Below are 21,238 nucleotides of genomic sequence, written 5' to 3'. Positions count from 1 at the left end.
TAAGCAATTACTCACTTCATGCCGAATTGGAGACTGACTGATTTAACTGCTTTAAGGGTTTAAAACTCCTAGTTTCTGTAGACATCCATGGGTCATAATATTATGGCTGCTTAGGATTTATAACTGGGTCTGGTGATTTTTAATAGTTTATTGTCACATGTCACAAGTAAAAGATGTGGTGGCTTTGAGACTGTTTTCTGATGAGTTTTGTAGGACACATTCTGAAAGAAAAATCGGATCTGGCCATAATTGGTAACAAATCTGGGTTGTAAAATCTCACTGCTACAGTGATCTGATACCCAACACAAGGAAGTGGAGGCTAGATCTCTACAAACGCCATCAGGATTCAACAGGTAGCGTGGCTGCTCAAACACTTTCTTAGCTGGTAAATAAACTTGGCAGATAAAAAAGTTCTTCTAAAATACTGTAAGCTTTTTAATAATTTAAATCAATCAAGCACAATAGATTAATTAATTAAAGGCAGTTAAGTCGGTGAAGAAACGGACAATTGTAAAGGAAAAAGAATCTCTTACCCTAGCAACTATGAAAAATAAGTAATGGAATGGTTATTACAGTGTAAGCCAAAGAATTTGAGGACTTGAAGGCTAAAATAAACTGTAAGAAGAATCAATCTTCCATGAATGCTAAATCAAAAAAATATTTTTAAAGGGTAGCTAGAAGTGACAATAGTTCAAATCCATCCCTGAAACCAAAACTGTAATCTGCTTTGAGTTGAAATTTATAGTAGCAAGACATAGTGGCACCATACTCCAGAAGTCTAACACTTAGGAGGCTGAGGCAGTAGAATGGTGAGTTTCAGAGCCTTCTTGGACAGAGCCAGATGCTATTTCAAAGGTAAAACACAAAGAAAAGTTGTTTTCTTTTTAATTGTAGCAAAACAATTATATGAACTATGAGAATGGACAACAGTTTAGTTCTGCTAAGATAAAAATATTAAACCAGAAAAAAAAAACCATAAACCTTCAAATTTAAGGTAGGTCGGCCAGCATTCCAACGGAATTTCACAAGTGCCTGAAGTGGAATCTCCACGTAAAGTACAAGCCAGAGTTTTGCTATGAATGGAAAGCTAGCGGGTCTACCTTCTGCTGTTCTTCACTCTTTTGTATCACTGACTCTTCCTCAGCTTCCTGTGTTGTTCCCTCTCTCGGGTGATGGTGCTGCCCTGATGATCTGAGTTCATCCCCATCCTTCCCACTGCAGAGCTGTGTTCCTACTGCGCCTTCCTACCCGCATTCTGCCCACGATTTTTGCATAGCTGGCCCTTCTGTTGCTTTCAAGTGTCTGCTCAAGCGTGACTTTATTATGTGGCACTTTTTGACATTGATATTTAAAATAATATGCTTTTCCTTCCACTTTGTAAAATGAAAGTTATTTAAAGAGAGAGAGTGGACAATGCAAACAACTGTGGCTAAGGTTGGGCTGTGAGGAGAGCATTGTAAGGGAGAATGCATCGTAGCAGAGGTGACATGATGGACCATAAGGTGGGAGAACATTATAGACATCATAAAGTCATTAGGAAAGTCTGCTTAAGGGAAAAGGGTGGAGGAGATTGTAGGCTTAACTTTTGCAACCTACTTTTAACAAGGTTTCAACATCTCCTCTAGCCCACCACACAGCAGAGGTAGTAGAAGAGAAAAGTTATTAGGATATCAGGGAAGTGGACCTGTTCAGCTATAGGTTTTTTTTTGGGGGGGGGGGCTTGATTTTCTTTTTTCAGCAGTTCAGTCCCTTAGCAAACACCAAATACAATTTAGCAGCTGCACACCATCCTCTAGGCAGGTAGATACCTCACATGAACCAGCAGCTACTTTCCAGCCCTTTCAACAGGCAGACACCAGGCACGAACAGGCAAATGTAGTTCAATCATGAAGAAACCACAAGCCTCTCCAACCAGCCTGAGGTGAGGCCACAGAGGCAGCAAAGCTGCCACAGGAGCCTCACAAGCAGTTCCTGGGTGAGTTTATCTGAATGATGGTGTTACCACAAGTGGAGCTCAACAAGGCTATGTAAGGTGAACCAATACATGTGTGTAGTTAGTGAAGAGTAACGAGGCAGAGCAAACCAAACCAAAGCTCAGCGCTCATCTCCCACTGTCCAAGGGGTCATATTTATACTTTGTCATCAAGCGTCCTTTCACGTGTCTGCTATATCCAAACATCCTTTCACCTGTGTATGTTTCAGGAAAACAGTCTTTCCCGTGTTTGATTTAGCAAGACACCCTTTCACCTGTGCACCCCAGCAAAACATCATTTGATATAACTTTCCAAGGAAGCTAGAAGTTTCCACTTCAGGAGTAAGCTGCTATGGACAGCATGGTGTGTTGAACAGGGAAATGAAGAGCAGGAGCACACAGAGAGAAAGAGAGCTTAAGGGTATGCAGTAAGACAAAGAAAGAGAGAGAGAGAGAGAGAGATCTAACACAGCCTCTGTATCAGTTTGTATCCTGTTCCCTTGTATTCTTCATGGCACTCTCAGTTCTAATATATTATCTACATATCTATGTGCATCTCTCCATGCACCATGAGGGCGTAAACTTTGACTCATCATTATACATTTGGTGTCTGAACGATATTCAGAATATTATAGCACATCCTTGACAAAGATTTTTCAAATGAATAAATGACAAGCAGTGGCAGCATGTGTGACTATGAAGTGGGCGTATTGGTTCTTTTAGATTGTCATAAAATAGCTATTACAAAGGAAGAATTTTTCCTGCTTACTCATGAGAACTCAGAGTACTAGGATAGTGGTGTGGTGTGTATGTGTGTTTGTGTATGTGTGTGTGTGTGTGTAATATTTCTCTAGCATCTGGCAATGCTAATAAGAAAGCATAACATATCATCAAAGGCAGACAGTTAAAAAGCAAATGATCAGTTAATAGATGGAAGAAACAGAGGCACAAATAACCCAAAAGAACAATTACTGCTAGAATCTTTAGACTCATGTGTAGATACATAGAAACACACACAAACACATGCATACACATGCATACACACACAGACACACACATGTCTCTCTCTCTCAGACTCACATCACACACACACACACACACACACACACACACACACACATACACACACACAGAGACACACAGTAAACAATTCCCCCTTTAAAGTATAAAGCTTTTCTCTTAAAGAGAAAGGAAATACTTTCTTCTGTTAATCTTTATTACAGATTGTGTGTGTGTGTGTGTGTGTGTGTGTGTGTGTATTATGTATGTATGAAGATTTCTGGGTTTTGTTTGTTTTCAACAGTGGCAAAGCAACTCAAAGCCTTGTACATCCTAGACAAGTGTTTAAACAATGAGCTGTATTCACGGCTTTCATTCTTGGCATTTCTAAAAGAGACATACAAAGTAGCTAGAGAAACCTAATATTTTTTTTAATTAGGTATTTTCCTCGTTTACATTTTCAATGCTATCCCAAAGGTCCCCCATACCCACCCCCCCAATCCCCTACCCACCCACACCCCCATTTTGGCCCTGGCTTTCCCCTGTACTGGGGCATACAAAGTTTGCAAGTCCAATGGGCCTCTCTTTGCAGTGATGGCCGACTAGGCCATCTTTTGATAAATATGCAGCTAAAGACAAGAGCTCCCGGGTACTGGTTAGTTCATATTGTTGTTCCTCTTATAGGGTTGCAGACCCCTTCAGCTAATTGGAGAATTTCTCTAGCTCCACCACTGAGGGTCCTGTGTTCCATCCAATAGATGACTGTGAGCATCCACTTCTGTATTTGCCAGGCACTGGCATAGCCTTACAAGAGACAGCTATATCAGGGTCCTGTCAGCAAAATCTTTCTGGCATATGCAATAGTGTCTGCGTTTGGTGGCTAATTATGGGATGGATCCCCATGTGGGGCAGTCTCTGGATGGCCCATCCTTCCGTCTAAGGTCCAAACTTTGTCTCTGTAACTCCTTCCATGAGTATTTTGTTCCCTATTCTAAGGAGGAATGAAGTATCCACACTTTGGTCTTCCATAGTACTACGGGAAGATCCAGCAATATCTCTCCTGGGCATATACCCAGAAGATGTTCCAACTGGTAATAAGGACACATGCTCCACTATGTTCATAGCAGCCTTATTTATGATAGCCAGAAGCTGGAAAGAACCTAGATGTCCCTCAACTGAGGAATGGATACAGAAAACGGGATAGGTACATTTACACAATGGAGTACTACTCAGCTATTACAAAGAATGAATTTATGAAATTCCTAGGCAAATGGATGGATCCAGAGGATATCATCCTGAGTGAGGTAACCCAATCACCAAAGATCTCACATGATATACACTCACTGATAAGTGGATATTAACCCAGAAACTGAGAATACCCAAGATACAATTTGCAAAACACATGAAAATCAAGAAGGAAGGCCAAAGTATGGATTCTTCCCACTTTTGACTTAGGGTAATTTTCACAGAATGTGTCCCATAAACACTAATCACTATGAGCTAACAACCAGAATGTGGTCTTTTTCATTTAAAAAAAATGGAAAAAAAATCCTAAGTTAACCAAAATTGAACAATGTTTTGTAATAGGAATTCATGGAATGTTTAGGATATGTCTCAGTACAGGGGAACGCCAGGGCCAAGAGGTGGGAGTGGGCGGGTGGGGGAGTGGGTGTGGGAGGGTATGGGGGACTTTTGGGATAGCATTGGAAATAGAAATGAAATAAATACCTAATAATAAAAAAAATTAGGGAAACACGGACTGTAGTGATTCTGGTAACTACACTAGCCCTATGTCTTTCAGAGTCTCCTTCAAGTGTAAAATGACTGAGATACTACTATGTTTTTATTCTGTAACCTGAACAAAGGAGTTAAGCTAATATTGGGCAACGTTACTGTTTTTCTCATTTTGTGACTCTCTCTGTGTGTGTGTGTGTGTGTGTGTGTGTGTGTGTGTGTGTGTGTGTGCTTGTTTGTTTGTTTGGTATCTAGAACATATGTGTCATTTTATGCATCCATGATTGTATGAATGTATGTATTATATTTTTAAAAATAAATTTAACTTTTAAAAAAAACCTAAAATATAATGATGGAACATTTTCCCCCATTAAAGACAATTGTGAACTCACAAAACTCTGGGAAAAGATGAAAATGGACAGGATTTCGATGTTAATCCAGCCACATGGCAATCAACATTAGCAGTCTTCTCTACCTTTCTTTTCTTCTAATTTGTTCACTCCTAAGTGATGTAAAGAGGAGAGATGAGGCTGCTGAGTGCCTTGCTCTCTTCTACAATCTGTGTTTGTATCTCTTATACAATCCACAGAGGCCTCCACTAGATTAGCATGTGTGGCCTCCACCCTCACCCTTCATTCTTTCCCATGAAGGAGATGTGTGCCATCTCTTTGGTGGGTCATGGAACTGATACTCCATTGAAATACCTTAGTAATGGATCAAATATTTCTTCTTGTCTTGCTATTCCCCAATATAAGCTAGAACTCTAGATGACAGGATTTGCTCTGTAGCTGCGTGTTTCCATAATAGCCAATCCCAACTTCCTTGCAAAGTTGATATATTTCTGTGATACATGAAAAATGTTATTCTACTTAACTGAGATAATCACTTTTAGAAGAGTGATAATAATTTTTAGAAGAATTTTAGGTATACTGAGTGCCATTGTTTCTTTTCTTATAGCTATAATAAAGTGTCTTTGCAACAGCATTCTGAAGGGAAAGAGCCTTGGTAGTTATAAGCATGTACATTGTTCTGGTGGACTCAAGTTCAGTTCCTATCATCCATATTGGGCAGCTCACCATTACTTACGGCTTCAGTTCCAGGGACTCCAATACCTCCTTTGGCCCAAGCACAATAGACAGAGACACACGCATATACACATAAATGAAAATATATCTAAAAGCATAATTAAGGGAGAAAGTGCTTATTTCTGTTCATAAGTCAAGAAAGAGAAATCCATGTTGGGGAAGTCATAAGAGCAGGAGCTTGAAGCAACCATTCACATCAGGATCCTGAGTTCAGGATCTCCATCAGAGAATGGTGCCATTGATGGTAGGCAAGTTTTCTCATCTCTGTAAACATGGTTAATGTAACCATTCACCAGAACGCCCAGAGGTCCATCTACCAGATGATTCTAAATTCTACCAAGTGGACACAATTCAGTGTCACATAGAAAAATCACAATAGTGCAGAGAGCCAATATACATCACATCTAGTTATCCCTATTGTTAACTCGTTACCAGAGTAGAGTATATCTGCAGTAACTAGTATATGAACAATAGACACACTACTACCCATAGCCCATATACTATTCAGAGATAAGTCTACATACTATTCAGAGATACTTACATTTTATCTAATGTCATGTTTCTCCCCTCATAAGCATAGCACATTACATGTGGTCATTGTGACATTTTCCTTCTTTTTTTTTTATTACGTATTTTCCTCAATTACATTTCCAATGCTATCCCAAAAGTCCCCCACACCCTCCCCCACAACTCCCCTACCCATCCATTCCCATTTTTTGGCCCTGGCGTTCCCCTGTACTGGGGCATATAAAGTTTGCCTGACCAATGGGCCTCTCTTTCCAGTGATGGCCGACTAGGCCATCTTTTGATACATATGCAGCTAGAGTCAAGAGCTCCGGGGTACTGGTTAGTTCATAATGTTGTTGCACCTACAGGGTTGCAGATCTCTTTAGCTCCTTGGATACTTTCTCTAGCTCCTCCATTGGGGGCCCTGTGATCCATCCAATAGCTGACTGTGAGCATCCACTTCTGTGTTTGCTAGGCCCGGGCCTAGCATTGTGACATTTTCAAATCCACTTGGCCGTGACAGTTTTCAAGTTTCTCTTGCTTTAGATGATCCTGACAGCTTTGCGAAATGTAGCTACTCTAATGGGATTTGTTGCTCTCTTTATCATGATCAGAGTGAGGTAAGTGTTTTAGAGATGAAGATACAGAAGTGATTATTCTTTCCCCCTCTTATAAAGAATGCATCACACACACACACACACACACACACACACACACATACATTCATATATGGCTTTTTATTATTGTTGTTTGTGCCTCAGTTTGGGTTTCCATTGTTGTGAAGAGACACAATGACCAAGGCATCTTTTATAAAGAAAAACATTTAATTGTGGCTAATGTTACATTTACAGAGGTTCAGTCCATTATCATCATTGTAGGAAGCATGGCAGCATGCAGGCAGACACGATGCTGAAGGAGCACAGAATTTCATATCTTGATTTGAAGGCAGCTAGGAGGAGGATCTCAAAAGCCCACCCCCAACAGTGACACACTTCTTCCAACAAGGCCACACCTCCTAACAATGCTACTCCCTGGGCCAAGCATATTCAAACCACCACAATTTGTGTTTGTTCTTTTGAGAGTCTCATTCCATCGCACAAATTCTCCACAAATTCACTATGGACCCCAGTGTTCCTGATGCAGCCTTAGGCGTGCTGGAGTTACAGGTGTGTGCCATGCCTAGACCACAATCATGATTATTCATGATTGATGTTAACCTTGAGGTAGCACTTGCCAAGTTTCTCCACCAAGAAGCCGTTCTTTATCCCTTCTTTTAATCAAGAATTAATGGAAAGCAGTTACTATGTATAGTGCACAGTAGTGTACGATGAGCATGATGCCCCTACTATGAGTACATGAGTACAGCGTATAACCTGTTCAATTTTAACCTTAGCCATTCATGTTTGTGTTCACTACCACATACATTTTACAGAGTGATTATGCTGGTCTGTTAATGAAGCTATTTATAGTAACTGATATACTATTTTGGCTTGGGCAAAATGTTGTCCAAAGCACTGGGTAAAGAAAGAAAACTTGGTATTTTGTGAGAAGTGCTTTGTGATTCTAGCCTCTAATTTGATGTTGTAGGTTGAAAAAAATCCATTTTCAATCAAGTCGTAATGGAGCATAATAAACATGAAATGTATTTTTAGATAGCAAATACAAACTAGGATACTTTTGACAAAATTATCTAGATGCACTTCAAATTGGTTGTACAGCTAGGAGATAATCTCCACAGAAAGCTGTAGTTTTCCAGAACAATGTAGCAGAAATAGACACTATGGGCAGATTGTTCAAATACTCAGTCTGTGATACTCTTGCCTGCTTGGAGCAGTGGCATGGTCTGCAGTCAGCTTTTGTTGGTGAGTCCCACAGGCTCTGAGGAAAGCATGACTTTCCAAGACATCTGTGAGGTGTGCAATAAAATGACCAGTGTAGTGGAAACATGGCTCTATTTTATCCGAAGTGTTTTTTGCACAAGATGGCCTGTGTTAATTCACTTGACTTCTATTTGGAACCACATAATTTTTCTTTATTTCTTTGAATCTGAATTGGGGCTTCAGATCTTCTGTTACAACTTGAGCAAAGGGTTCCCAAAGGGTGTTTCTACCTTCTACATGACAGAATGGTTATAAGTGGCACAGAGACAGTGGTTTTCACAGTGAAATAATCTTGGAGTTCAGAGACTCCAAAGTATTAGAGACCTTGATGTTTATTTCCAGGTTATTAATTATTCATGAAATGAACATAGCGGCTACCCAAAGCAACATAAGTGAGTTTTACATAAGTCATCTTTGTTTCCTTCCATAATGAAAGGGTCTGATTTTGTCTGGTGTGCCAGCATGCTTAGGATGGTTCCTGTGTAAATTCTAAGTGTTAGGAACTCACTGTTGGCATCCTACTGCTCTGCCCTTGCTCTTGTCTAGGGTTGGCATTTTCTCTTTTCTAACTGTGACTTTGAAGGCTCACTGAGAGTTAAAACCTGGGCTACAAATACTACCCGAGGGAGGAGAAGACATTGAATATCACTTACATGGATTGGCACCCTGGTCTGCTATGATCATCTGCAAGAACAAAAGTTTCTAGTTTAGTCAAAATACTAAGAGTGGCAGAACAGAAAGATGAAAAAAAATTGTTTCCTATACTATCACCGAGAAACAAAATTAAGAAATCCTCTGGCCTCAAATTGGTGAGTTAACAACTCTTGTTTTTGATTGTTCCAGTTTTTCAACAAAAATTACTTGTTATTTGAAAAAATACATGTGAAGGAATGTGGGGATTTTATTTTTTTAAGATTTAATTTTGCTTTTAGTTATGCATATGCATATGGGCACACAAGTACAGGTGCCCATAAAGTCAAAAAGAGTGTGTGATAGCCATTGCAGGTAAACTTATAGGCAGTTATGAGCTATCTGATGTAGATATTGGGAACAGAACTCTGGTTCTCTGAAAGAGCAGTAAGTGCTCTTAACTACTAAGCCATTTCTCCAGCCATAATTTGGGCCTTTTACGGGGTATGGTAAATATAATTTTGTCTTTTCTTAGTTGTGTCATTTTCTTTGTGAGACAAGGTCTCAGGTAACTCATGTTGGCCTTGAACTGGAGATCCTGAACTACAGACATATGTAATTTATTTGGCTGTCTTGACAACCTAATCTTTATAAGCAGGCAATTATACTAAGCATGTGTTTTTGTTTTTGTTTTTGTTTTTGTTTTTTGGTTTTTGTTTTTTGAGACAGGGTTTCTCTCTATAGCCCTGGCTGTCCTGGAACTCAGCTCTGTAGACCAGGCTGGCCTTGAACTCATAAATCTGCCTGCCTCTGCTTCCCAAGTGCTGGGATTAAAGGCGTGCGCCACCACTGCCCAACCTAAGCATGTTTTTTAAATGAAATTTAATTAATTTCTTCATGTTCTAGGTATGTTTTAGGGTACTTTCATAAGCTACATATTTTTATTGGAATTCTATACCACTCTATAATTCTGGGTTTCATTGTGTCTCAGTGGTCTTAACCTATAGTTACAGTTTACACTGGGTAGATACTTGAATAATGAGATCACTTTAAGGTCTTGCAAGATTTTCATGTTTGAATTGTGACACCATTGTATTATTTCTTGGTCTGAGAAGTGATGCAAATTAAAGCCTCGATAACTCCTGAGTTATGGTCTCAATATGATATGTTTCCTCAAAGCTCTCTGTTCAAAGCTTAGTCCCCATTACAGCAGTATTTAGCAATACAATTTTTGAAAAGTTACAGATTATGGAGTTTCTGACTTTTATTGCTCATTTTATTATGGATAATCTGTTGGCAGGATGAAAGAATCTTGGGAAGCGATTATTAGTTGATGGATGGGGTCCTCCCTCCAACCCCTTGCCCCTGATTCATATTTCTCCCCATCACTCCTGCACCCATGATATCAGCAGCTTGCTTCTTCATGCCCTCTCCATCCAGCTGTTTTCCTCACTACAGACCCATAGAGGTGGGTCCATGTGGCCATAAGCTAAGATTTCTGAACCCATGACCTCATATAAATGGTGTCAAGCTATTTCAAGTGTTTATCACAGCAAATGGCACCACCACACAGTCTGTTGAGTCTTGTGCATACTAAACTAGAGAGAGCAAGTCATAAGGATAGCGAAGAGTTAAGAAAAAAGAAGCAGAAATAAGAGCCCCAAAGCTTGGGAAAGACAGCCAATTTCTCCTTTAATTATTTGGGTCCGTTTGCTTCTGGTTCAATGGGATATGGTTACACTTGGTGATGTTTAACCCTTTTGTTGGAAGATACTAAGGAAGTTTATGTTATTTCAAACCTTTAAATACTCACTAAAGATCATTGTGAATCAGACTAGATTCGGTAGGATTTTTTCATTCGTCAATGCTACAAATTTAAATGGTACTAATTTCTACCTGCATTGTATTTGAACTACTCAGTGACTTGTGCAATCCATCTTATTAGTTAAGATAATAAGAGAACAAAATTTTTACTTTCTCATTTTTTAAAATCTCCTAAATCATGAAGCATTATGCTTCATCTATATTATGGATTTAAAATATTTGTTGAAAGGAGCATAGCTTGAAGGAGGAGATAAGATTTTTTACCAGTCCAAAATAACTGTTTAATTTACATATCTTACAAATACCCCCAAACCACTAAAGTTGTAGTCAAAAAAAATCGTTCTGTTTATAAAGTTATTTAACACAATCAAATCTCTTTTTAACAATAATCAACACTTGCTGAGAAATGCTTCAAAATCACAATGAATTCTTTTATACCCTTTTGGCATATTGCTGAAGATTAAGGAGTTTGTTTGTTTTCTTTAAACAAACATGTTTCTCTTTTAATTAACCTGAAGGTAATGCACTTTAAATGGGATTTTGTTGACAGTGGTCTTAGGACTTTCATTAAGAGGATGCATTGCTGTAGGAGCAATTTTTCTCTACTTACTCCTATTTAAAGAGTAGATAGTCTGGGTGACCCTCTTTGACTAGTAAGAGTTGAAGGAGCCCCACAAATATTGTTATCAGCATTTCATGGCTGTTATGTTCCCAGAAATGTCCAAAGATGATACCAAGCCTTTGAGACCAAAGATTCTGAAATCCTGGTCTCTGCAATGTGAGGGAGCCATTGTTTGACTACCCAGACCACATCCTGTAAGCTGATTTAGTAAGTGTCCTTTTTATACAAAGAGGGGGAGAGAGGGGGGCTGGTGAGGGAGAGGGAGAGGGAGAGGGAGAGGGAGAGGGAGAGGGAGAGGGAGAGGGAGAGGGAGAGGGAGAGGGAGAGAGAGAGGAAGGGATGAAGGAAGGAAGGAAGGAAGGAAGGAAGGAAGGAAGGAAGGAAGGAAGGAAGGAAGGAAGGAAGGGAGGAGCTGAATTCAACATGCACTCTAGGCTTCCTGTTGTAAAGTTATCAATGGAAGCTTCCCTGCATGTCTTCCTCTGTCTAGTGAAGTTTGCTTTCACCGTTTCCATAAAATAAAATAAAATTAAATAAAATTAAATTAAATTTCTGACAGAATTATTTATGAACTACCCCTGTGAAGCTATCATTGTTAAATACTATCCATCTTAAGGTATAAGATGGCTTCACTTTTGCAGAATTTACTTGCAACATGATGCTAGATTCCCCTTAAGGAACACTATGCAGGCAAGTTTTACAACACAGCCAGGCAATGCCCTTCTCAGGTTACTCTCATCGCACTGGATCCAGGGGCCCTTTAATTCCTAGTTGGAGCTGAGCCTCTACACATTCTTTGGCCATTTGTGACTTGAGTTGCATTTAAAGATGACACTTTGGTAACCAGCAAGAGTTGTCCATGCCTTCTGAGCCATTCCTGCTGATAAAGTATACCTCCCAGTGTTTCATGCTCTAATATGCTCACTAGCAGACATGTCCATCATGTTAATCATTTTCTCTTATTTTGTTAGGAGCATTATTTAAGAGAATGAGAGCACATTAGGGAGTTGTTAGAACATGTTAAGGAATTGACTGTGGGTAAGGACTAAGCTGGTTTTCTTTCTTAGAAACCAGAGGGTTTTTTTTTTTTTTGTGAATTCTGAGAATTTAAAAATGGACTGGGTGGGAGAGGGGGCCTGGATAGGTGTCTAAGCATTTAAGATGCCTCCCTGATCCTTCAGAGGACCTAAGTTTGGTTCAAAGCACCCATATCTATATACAGTCACCCTATAATTCTAGCTCGAGGGATGTGATGTCTTTACTGGCCTCCATGGGTACTCCAGAAATGTGCTACACACACACACACACACACACACTCACACACACACACACATACACACACACATATCACCACCATACAAACACACACTAACATATACATATACTTACACGTTCATATACACACTCATACTCATACACTACATATTCATACACACACACATATGCGTATACTTACATATTTACACACATTCAAACATACACATACAACAAGTATGTCCTTACTAATCTTAGAAATAAGTTCAGAAGGAAGCTCAAGAATGATGTTATTAGAGCTTGAGAGGCAAACAGCAGGGTTGATAAGATGTAAATCTTGGCAGCCCCTGAGAGAGGGAAATGGAGTTGGGATGGTGGCTTTAGAGAAATAAGGAGAAAGTCAATGCTTAGGATTTTGGACAATATCAGAAAAGATAAAATAAGAGTCAGGACAGACACAGTGCTGTTTTGTGCCCTTGAGGGCTGTGCCTGAGGTGGCACAGAATTAAGGGCTCAGACTCTGGGAGCAGGTGAAAAGCCACAGGGACTGCCACTTATAGCCTCCACCCGTGTTCCATTGGTCCCAAGCAGGAGTGTCTTCCAAGTGGCAGTTCCCTATTGGCTGTCATTGTCTGCACTCTCCGGTAGGCTTTAGTTTGGCCCTCTTGCAGAAGCTGCTTCCCTGGCTATGTGCACCTGCCCACCACCACCACCTTTCCCAAGAAGACAAGTAGAAATCTGATAACTACCAAACCACAAGAGCTTCATGAATACCACCCCCCATCTCCAAGCAAGGCAGTCTGGTCTCTTAGACCACAGCTCCAAAAAAAAACCTTTAGTTTCTCTCTCTCTCTCTCTCTCTCTCTCTCTCTCTCTCTCTCTCTCTTTCTCCCTCTCTCTCCCTCCCTCCCTCCCTCCCTCCCTCCCTCTCTCTCTCTTTCTTTACACACACACACACACACACAGAGAGAGAGAGAGAGAGAGAGAGAGAGAGAGAGAGAGAGAGAGAGAGAATACCTTAATATGTAAGATCGGAAAAGCCTTATGTCCGGGATGTCCCACTCCCAGAGATGCAGAGATGGAGATCGATGCAAAAAGCAAGAGGTTTATTAATCCAGCATGCTGGGGTTGTCCTGAAATCGGGACAGAGACGAACCCAAGTAGCTAAAGCACACATCTTTTATACATTTTTTAGAGCAATCCTCAGTCTCAGTTTAGGGCTGGCAGTTTATCACTGGTTAACCTTTAACTGCATTAAGGGGCAGACTTAAGGACCGGAGACATTGTGTGGGCTTTTCTAAACAATCAGAGGACTATCTTTTAGCACACCTTGTAGTGAGGCAAATTTTGGGAAAAGAACACATTTACTTAACTGTTTACAACCGTGGTCATTTTGAGCTACCACAAATCTTACAAAAACACATCTAGGAATTGGAGGAAATGGGTGAATCTAACCTAAACTGCATGCAGAGTATGGAAAATTTTTGTCTTCTTTGTGAACTTTAGAGTAAAAATAAAATCCCTATTTCCCCCTTTTATGCCTATGAATGACTGGAGATACATATAATTAAATCCAGGTATATCATGGAAGGACAGTACATGCATAGTGAATCCAAACAACAAAGCATGCATAACTCACTGCTTAGCAACCACTTCCTCTTCTTGGACTCCTCAAAAGCAGTAACCAAAACAGTAACCAGGTGCTCTTTAGTGAACCTTGGGGAGAGTCTACAGTTCTTTTGCAGTGTGTCTCTCCTGAACCTGGCTTTTCCTTCAGAGTAAAAGCCCTTGCAGCCCTGTGATTTGTGGGGGAATCTTCAAACCCAGGCATCAGACACCTAGACCCTGGAAACACCCTGTCCAGTCAGAGACTGCTTAAACATGTCTACTTGAACCAAATATTCCCCTTCTGGCTACAACTTTTGTCTCCTAGTCTATGTAGTAACATTCTTCTCATTGTTGGGGTAGACTGGACAGAGAGAACTCCTTACTCCCTCAAAGGCTAAAAATGTTACTTCAGCTTTTAGAGGTCATGACAAGGTTTTGTGCTTTCTACACTGCAAAGGATATCACAACCTACTAGTTTATGAATTGGAGTTGGAGATTTTATTAAAGATAATTTAATATAAGCTTAATCATTGGGGTTAAGAGAAAGGTGCTGAGGAGAAAGAAGACACATACAGGGTGTGATGGTGGGCTTTTCAAGGGAAGAGTCAGAGAATGTAAGATGTACTCAAATGTGAGCTCCGTGGGAGCAGCTAATTGTTTTAAACTTAGCTGTAAACATATGCCATTTTGTTGGCTATCAAAGTACATTGCAAAAGACTGTTAAGGAATCCCACCTCTTTTCTTTCATTTGATAGCTGATATAGTTCAGGCAGATGTGAAGATGCTGTAGATGGAATTCAAATCTGATAAAATGAAAACAGTAGGCATTAGAGCTGCACAGGGAGTTAAGTTCATGTCCTTTCCTTATAATGTAAAGTTTACATGAGATTCATGGAACACTGCAGGTTTACAAACAAAAATGAACTGTTCATAGCAGCCTTATTTATAATAGCCAGAAGCTGGAAAGAACCCAGATGCCCCTCAACAGAGGAATGGATACAGAAAATGTGGTGCATTTACATAATGGAGTACTACTCAGCTATTAAAAGAATGAATTTATGAAATTCCTAGGCAAATGGATGGACCTAGAGGGCATCATCCTGAGTGAGGTAACCCAATCACAAAAGAACTCACACAATATGTACTCACTGGTAAGTAGATATTAGCTCAGAAACTTAGAATACCCAAGATACAAGATACAATTGGCAAAACATGAAACTCAAGAAGAACGAAGACCAAAGTGTGGACACTTTGTCCCTTCTTACAATTGGGAATAAAACACCCATGGAAGGAGTTACAGAGACACAGTTTGGAGCTGAGATGAAATGATGGACCATCTAGAGACTGCCATACCCAGGGATCCATCCCATAGTCAGCCTCCAAACGCTGAAACCATTGCATACACCAGCAAGATTTTGCTGACAGGACCCTGATATAGCTGTCTCTTGTGAGGCTATGCTAGTGCCTGGCAAATACAGAAGTGGATGCTCACAGTCAGCTATTGGATGGAACACAGAGCCTCCAATGGAGGAGCTAGAGAAAGTACCCAAGGAGCTAAAGGGGTCTACAACCCTATAGGAGGAACAACAATATGAACCACCCAGTATCCCCCAGAACTGTGTCTCTAGTTACATATGTAGCAGAGCATGGCCTAGTCAGCCATCATCGGGAGGAGAGGCCCTTGATCTTGTGAAGATTATATGCCTCAGTACAGGGGAATGCCAGGGCCAGGAAGGAGGGCTGGGTCGGTTGGGGAGCAGGGCAGGAGGAGGGTGTAGGGGACTTTCGGGACAGCATTTGAAATGTAAATGCAGACAATATCTAATAAAAAAAACAAAGTAAAAAGAAAAAAAGATTTGGTGTGTTACTGTGCATTGTAAGGCTGAAGTATGTACCTGCAGGGAAGGAAGGCAGAGGCCTCAGAGTGGAGTCTCAGGTTTAAAGGCTTCTCTCGTGCACACATTGCTCCTGGACTTAAAGCTATTGGTTAAATAAAATTGGGTACAGATAATTACTGGATGGTAGTGGGTTTTGAGTGACCTGGTTGGGGATGGAGCAGAGAGAGGAGGGAGGAGAGACCAGGTGGAGAAGGAGGAAGAATGAGAGGAGAGGCGGAAGTCACCATGAGGGGAAATGGACCATGAGCACATGGCCAGGAGAAACAGCTAGTATTTGGGGTACACTGCTGGGGAGGTAGCCAGTACAACAGTTAGGAAAGTAGATCAGGGGTTATCCCCCTAAGTAATAGTCAGAGCCAAATAAAAAAGTCATAGGCTGAGTCTCATTTATTTGTAAGCTAGTCAGGGATAAGCTTAGTGGCTCTACTACAACGAAGGCAGGGTGTAGGTTTCATCAACTTTATTTGGGCTAATTGTTACTCCATGAGATCTGTGATGCATGATGAGATGATGGTATATTTCATTACTTAAAACAGATGATCTGTTAGGTTGGAGAGATAGCTCAGCAGTTAAGAGCACCGGCTGTTCTTCCAGAGGACCCAGCTTCAATTCCTAGCAACCAATCTTGTGGTAGCCCATAACTCTCTGTAATTCCTGTCCCAGAGGGCCTGACACCCTCTCCTGGTCCCTGTTGGCATGTATGCATGTGGTATGGACATATATGTAACAAAATATCCATACACATAGGCATAAAATAAGCAAAAAGATTAAAAGTAAAACCAAAAATATTGATGGCTTATGTTCTGGGTCTGGTCCAAGTGAAGCAATGGGCCTTGAACTGTGTTGGGGATAGGAAAAATGTGCGCACAAGTCTTCTACAAGAGGGACTGACCACTGAATTGGTGGACGGTATGTGAAACTTACTCAAACCAGAGCAGCATGGCAGAAGGGGAGAGAACAAAAATGTGTGGATGTCGCTGTTGGTGTACATTTAGTCATTCCCCCTTGATAGCATCAGTAAAGGATGCTGAAAAAAAACCTTTAGGAGATCCTTATTTTTTCGGATGCTGATTTTGATTCTAGGGGATGCTCTATGCTGAACAAACAGGGCGAACGCTGTTCTTCAGCATACATTGTACTTGCGACAGACACATGAAGGTTACCCCTGCATGTTTGTTTTGAACCCCTTTCAGCAGATACAAAGGGAAGAGCAAGTCACCCTGTGTGCTTATGGAATATGTGCACCATGTGCTTGATGCTGTAAAGTGCCGGTTAACCAAACTCTGTTAATCAGGGTCAACTTATTGTATTGACATAGCCCACGTGTGATGCGTTATCTTATCCATTTTATTGAGTTGAGACAAGTTTAGGAGATTAGTGGACCGTTTGCAGACATGGTTAGATCAAAAGCTCCTATAAAGGGTTAATTAGCTTAAGGATTCAACATTTTAGTAGACTGTTGGGAGGTGGTGGAACAGTGGAAGACAGGTCAGATTGGATGCTGTGGATCAATAGAAGTTTATCTTTGAAGGTATATCTTGGCCTCATCTCTTCCTGTTATTCTTTGCTTCCTGTACACTGAAAATGGCATCAATGCTGACACATCATCATCACATTGAATAAGATGGCTTGTTCCATCATTTTTATAGACTCTGACTAGACATAAGTGCACGAACATAGCTTTATTAGCATAGCCATTGGTTATGGAATTACTCACTTGATCACCTAATGTCCGTTCAGCCTAAACTCTGCTGGATGCATCAGTGGGAGAAATGACTTCCTCAGATTGCTCGTGGGTGAAGCGCTAATCCTGATGATGATTAGGATATAGCCCAGCCTCTATGGTAACAAGAGAATTATTAAAGTGTAGTTTAAGCATGAAACAATGAAGCTACTCTGATGCTGAGAAGGCTGGGGAAGATCCTGACCGGCCTCATTTCTTACTCCTCACCTTCCAAACCAAAGCTTTTTTATAAAGTGTCACAAAGGATTTCCAGTAATGGCTCAGGGGCAAGAGGTTCTCTAATAACACAGGTACAGCTTGATAGGACGTGATATTTTTCTAGCAAGTTAACAACCATTGGCCATAACATACTGGTTACAGAGCTTGGCACCTAGATTTTGTATTGGGGGGAGGCTTCAAAGCAATCTGCTTCAAAATGAAGCCAACAGTGTGTTTCTGCCAAGAGAGGATGACAGTGTTCTAAATGGAATTGTCTCATGATGGCACCAAGGTTTTTAATTTTTCCTCCCTTTATGCCATATCCTTTCTGCAGTTGGTTAATAAAATATAAATGCAATTATCTTGTGAAACAAGCCTTTAAAGAACTCTGTTCCCAGAGAATTTCATCTGGGGTGTGTTTGACACATATTTATTTATAGAAGGCTGTGACACCATTATCCACCTTGTGTGCTGCTGGGTAGCACCTAGTAACAGAGCTACCACGTTCCTAGCCGGGGCTTATGTAAAGCATATGTTTACTTAGGTAGCAGGTGTGGTTATTTATTCCCTCCGTTGCATTCTACAAACCAGGCAGAACATCACGTCCAAGCCTAAAAACCTAAAAATCAGTAAGTGACAATCTCTCCTTTCCAAGTTGAGGTCAAAGAAATTTGAGACAGGGATAATTTATAAGCATATAAGTATTTGAAATTAAATAGCATCAGTAATTTATTTTATTATTTTAAGAGGATGGAGGAAGTATCGTGGTATAAATAAGCTAATGGACACCTGTCGGGGAGGGTATGTCAGAATCTTGGATTCAAAGTAACAGTAAAGAAGGGCACATCTGTTCTCTTAGGAGGATTCTGTTCTGCTAATGTGTTTCTTGTTGCTTTTGGGGTTAGTGGTGGATTCTGCTCTCTGTCGATATGTTCACCTCCACTTGGAGAATTTAAGTTTAGATTCCTATCAAGGGACATTTTTTTAAGATGTATTTATTTTATGTATGTGAGTACAGTGCAGCTGTACAGATGGTTGTGAGCCTTCATGTGGTTGTTGGGAATTGAATTTTAGGACCTCTGCTCTCTCTGGTCAACTCCACTCACTCAGCCCCTTCTTGCTCTGGCCCAAAGATTTACTTATTATTATACATAAGTACACTGTAGCTGACTTCACACACACCAGAAGAGGGTGTCAGATCTCATGATGGGTGGTTGTGAGCCACCATGTGGTTGCTGAGATTTGAACTCAGGAAAGAACAGGAAGAATAGTCAGTGCTCTTACCCACTGAGCCATCTTGCCAGGCCGGGATTTTTTTTTTTTTTTTTTCTTCTTCACTAAATCAGACTAATATCTCTGGGTAAGATCCAGTAGTTGCTATCCAAACTTTAGGAGGCTCTGTAAATATTTGGGAGTGTTTAACTGAAAAAAAATACTCCCAACTTACCCTGTAAGTCTGCCAGTCTACCAGGGTCTCTGCTAATCTCCTTAGCAGGGGTCGGGGTGGAGGTGGAGGGTCTTTGTTCACTGCTTTGGCCATGTATGTTTATATGCCATTTATAGTGTTTCTTTTGTATGTTGCTACTTTTGTCTTTTGCCAAAGATTTATAAGACATATATATTTATCTTAATATTACATTACAAAAATGTTCTTGGATGCTATTATCACATAATCACACGTGACTCTATGGAGGTGGGTAATGTGTAGGTTTAATTTTGTAATGGCATATTCTACTGCTTAGAGATAGAGACCTAGAATCATTGGCTTCAGTGGTATATGTTGTTGAAACAGTCACCAATTTTAACTCATTTCCCCCTTGACATTTCCTGTTCCTCCTTGGTCCTCTATTTACAATTCACACTTTGAGGATTATTCTGGAATTGCTGCAGTAGGGAAAGGATACATGGGCTAAAAGCAGTAGTGGAAGAGGTATTTTTGGCTTTTAAGTTTCCAGAACTCAGAACATGCAAGTATAGGAGAGACTAAGAAGTCCTATACTAGTCTCTCTCTCTTTCCAGATATTAGGAAAACCGTGCAGAACAATATTCATTGACTTTGGTGAGTGGGAAAGCACACTCCCCAGGACCATGTGAGCACAAGGGTCCTGGTTGTTCAGGACATTTAGGACAAGAACTACTGGAGAATGATAAAGTCTGAGACAAGAGAGATTCCAGCATCTTCATCCACAGTAGATCCTGGGACTGTGAAGTCCCTCGAAAATCTTTCTGTATTATGTCTAGGAACTTCAGGTCCTAGATGTCCTGCAAGCCTAGATCTCTGGGACATGAGTACTTTATTACTTTTATTTGTTTCTTTAAATTATTTTTATTCTTGTTGGTGTGCATGCTGTGTGTATGAATGAATGGTGCACCTGCTACAGTGCATGTGGAGAGGTCTGAGGCCAACTTTACAGAGTCAGCTCTGTCTTCACAGTTGTCTGCAGGCTCTACAGGTTGAACTCACGTTGTCAGGCTTATATGACAGGGGCCTCTGCCTGCTGAGATATTTCACTGGCTCACGGACCTTTATTCTTAAGAGCATAGGTTTAAAAAAAATTGGAGGTTGATCATGAACTTGTATAAAACTTACAGATAAAGAATGATAGTTGGCTCAGTTTTAGTTGAAACAGCATGGAAGGATGCAGAGCTCTTGTTGCTCCTTCACACTAGGCCTTATGAATGTGCACACTTGTTTAGCAAGTGAATGCAAAGGAAGCCTTAGTAAGAAGCCCAAGGGAAGTGTGACCAGAGAAAGGTCTATCTCATGCTTATTCACTGGGTATTCTGCACTTGATTAGGTAAGACATCACCTTGCCCCCGAGGTCTAGTCTGGTCCTTGCAAGGGGACAGGTTACATGTACACTGTTGCCTCCTCTGACTGGAGGCCATATAGGAATCCAGGTACAAAAGTGAATCACAACTCCGAGCAGCATGCTCAAATCTAAGAGCATGTTCCCCTCCTGACCACCCCAGGCATCAAACAGCCCTTGTGTGAGCTGCCTTGCAACACTGCACCTCATCTTTTGTGGGAGAGCAGAGTGCAGGCCTTGCAGTTGAAGGTAGGGAGACTGTCATCCATGTCACACCCATATCTGGTCGTGTGTTTATAAGGCAAGCTGCTAGGGCTTCCACTTCATCTTCTTTTAATCTGCTCTCTTGTTGACTTCCTTAAACAGTTCTATAATTCTATAATACAGACTCAGTTTCGTCACCTGTGCTCACTAACCAGAGGCCGTCTATCCAGCTCCTCCATTTGGGGTCTAACTTCTATCCTTAGATTGGG

The sequence above is a fragment of the Mus musculus genome, chromosome 1 (genome assembly GCF_000001635.26).
Source record: "Mus musculus strain C57BL/6J chromosome 1, GRCm38.p6 C57BL/6J".
In the NCBI taxonomy this organism is placed as follows: Eukaryota; Metazoa; Chordata; class Mammalia; order Rodentia; family Muridae; genus Mus; species Mus musculus.
This window is presented reverse-complemented; position numbering follows the sequence as displayed.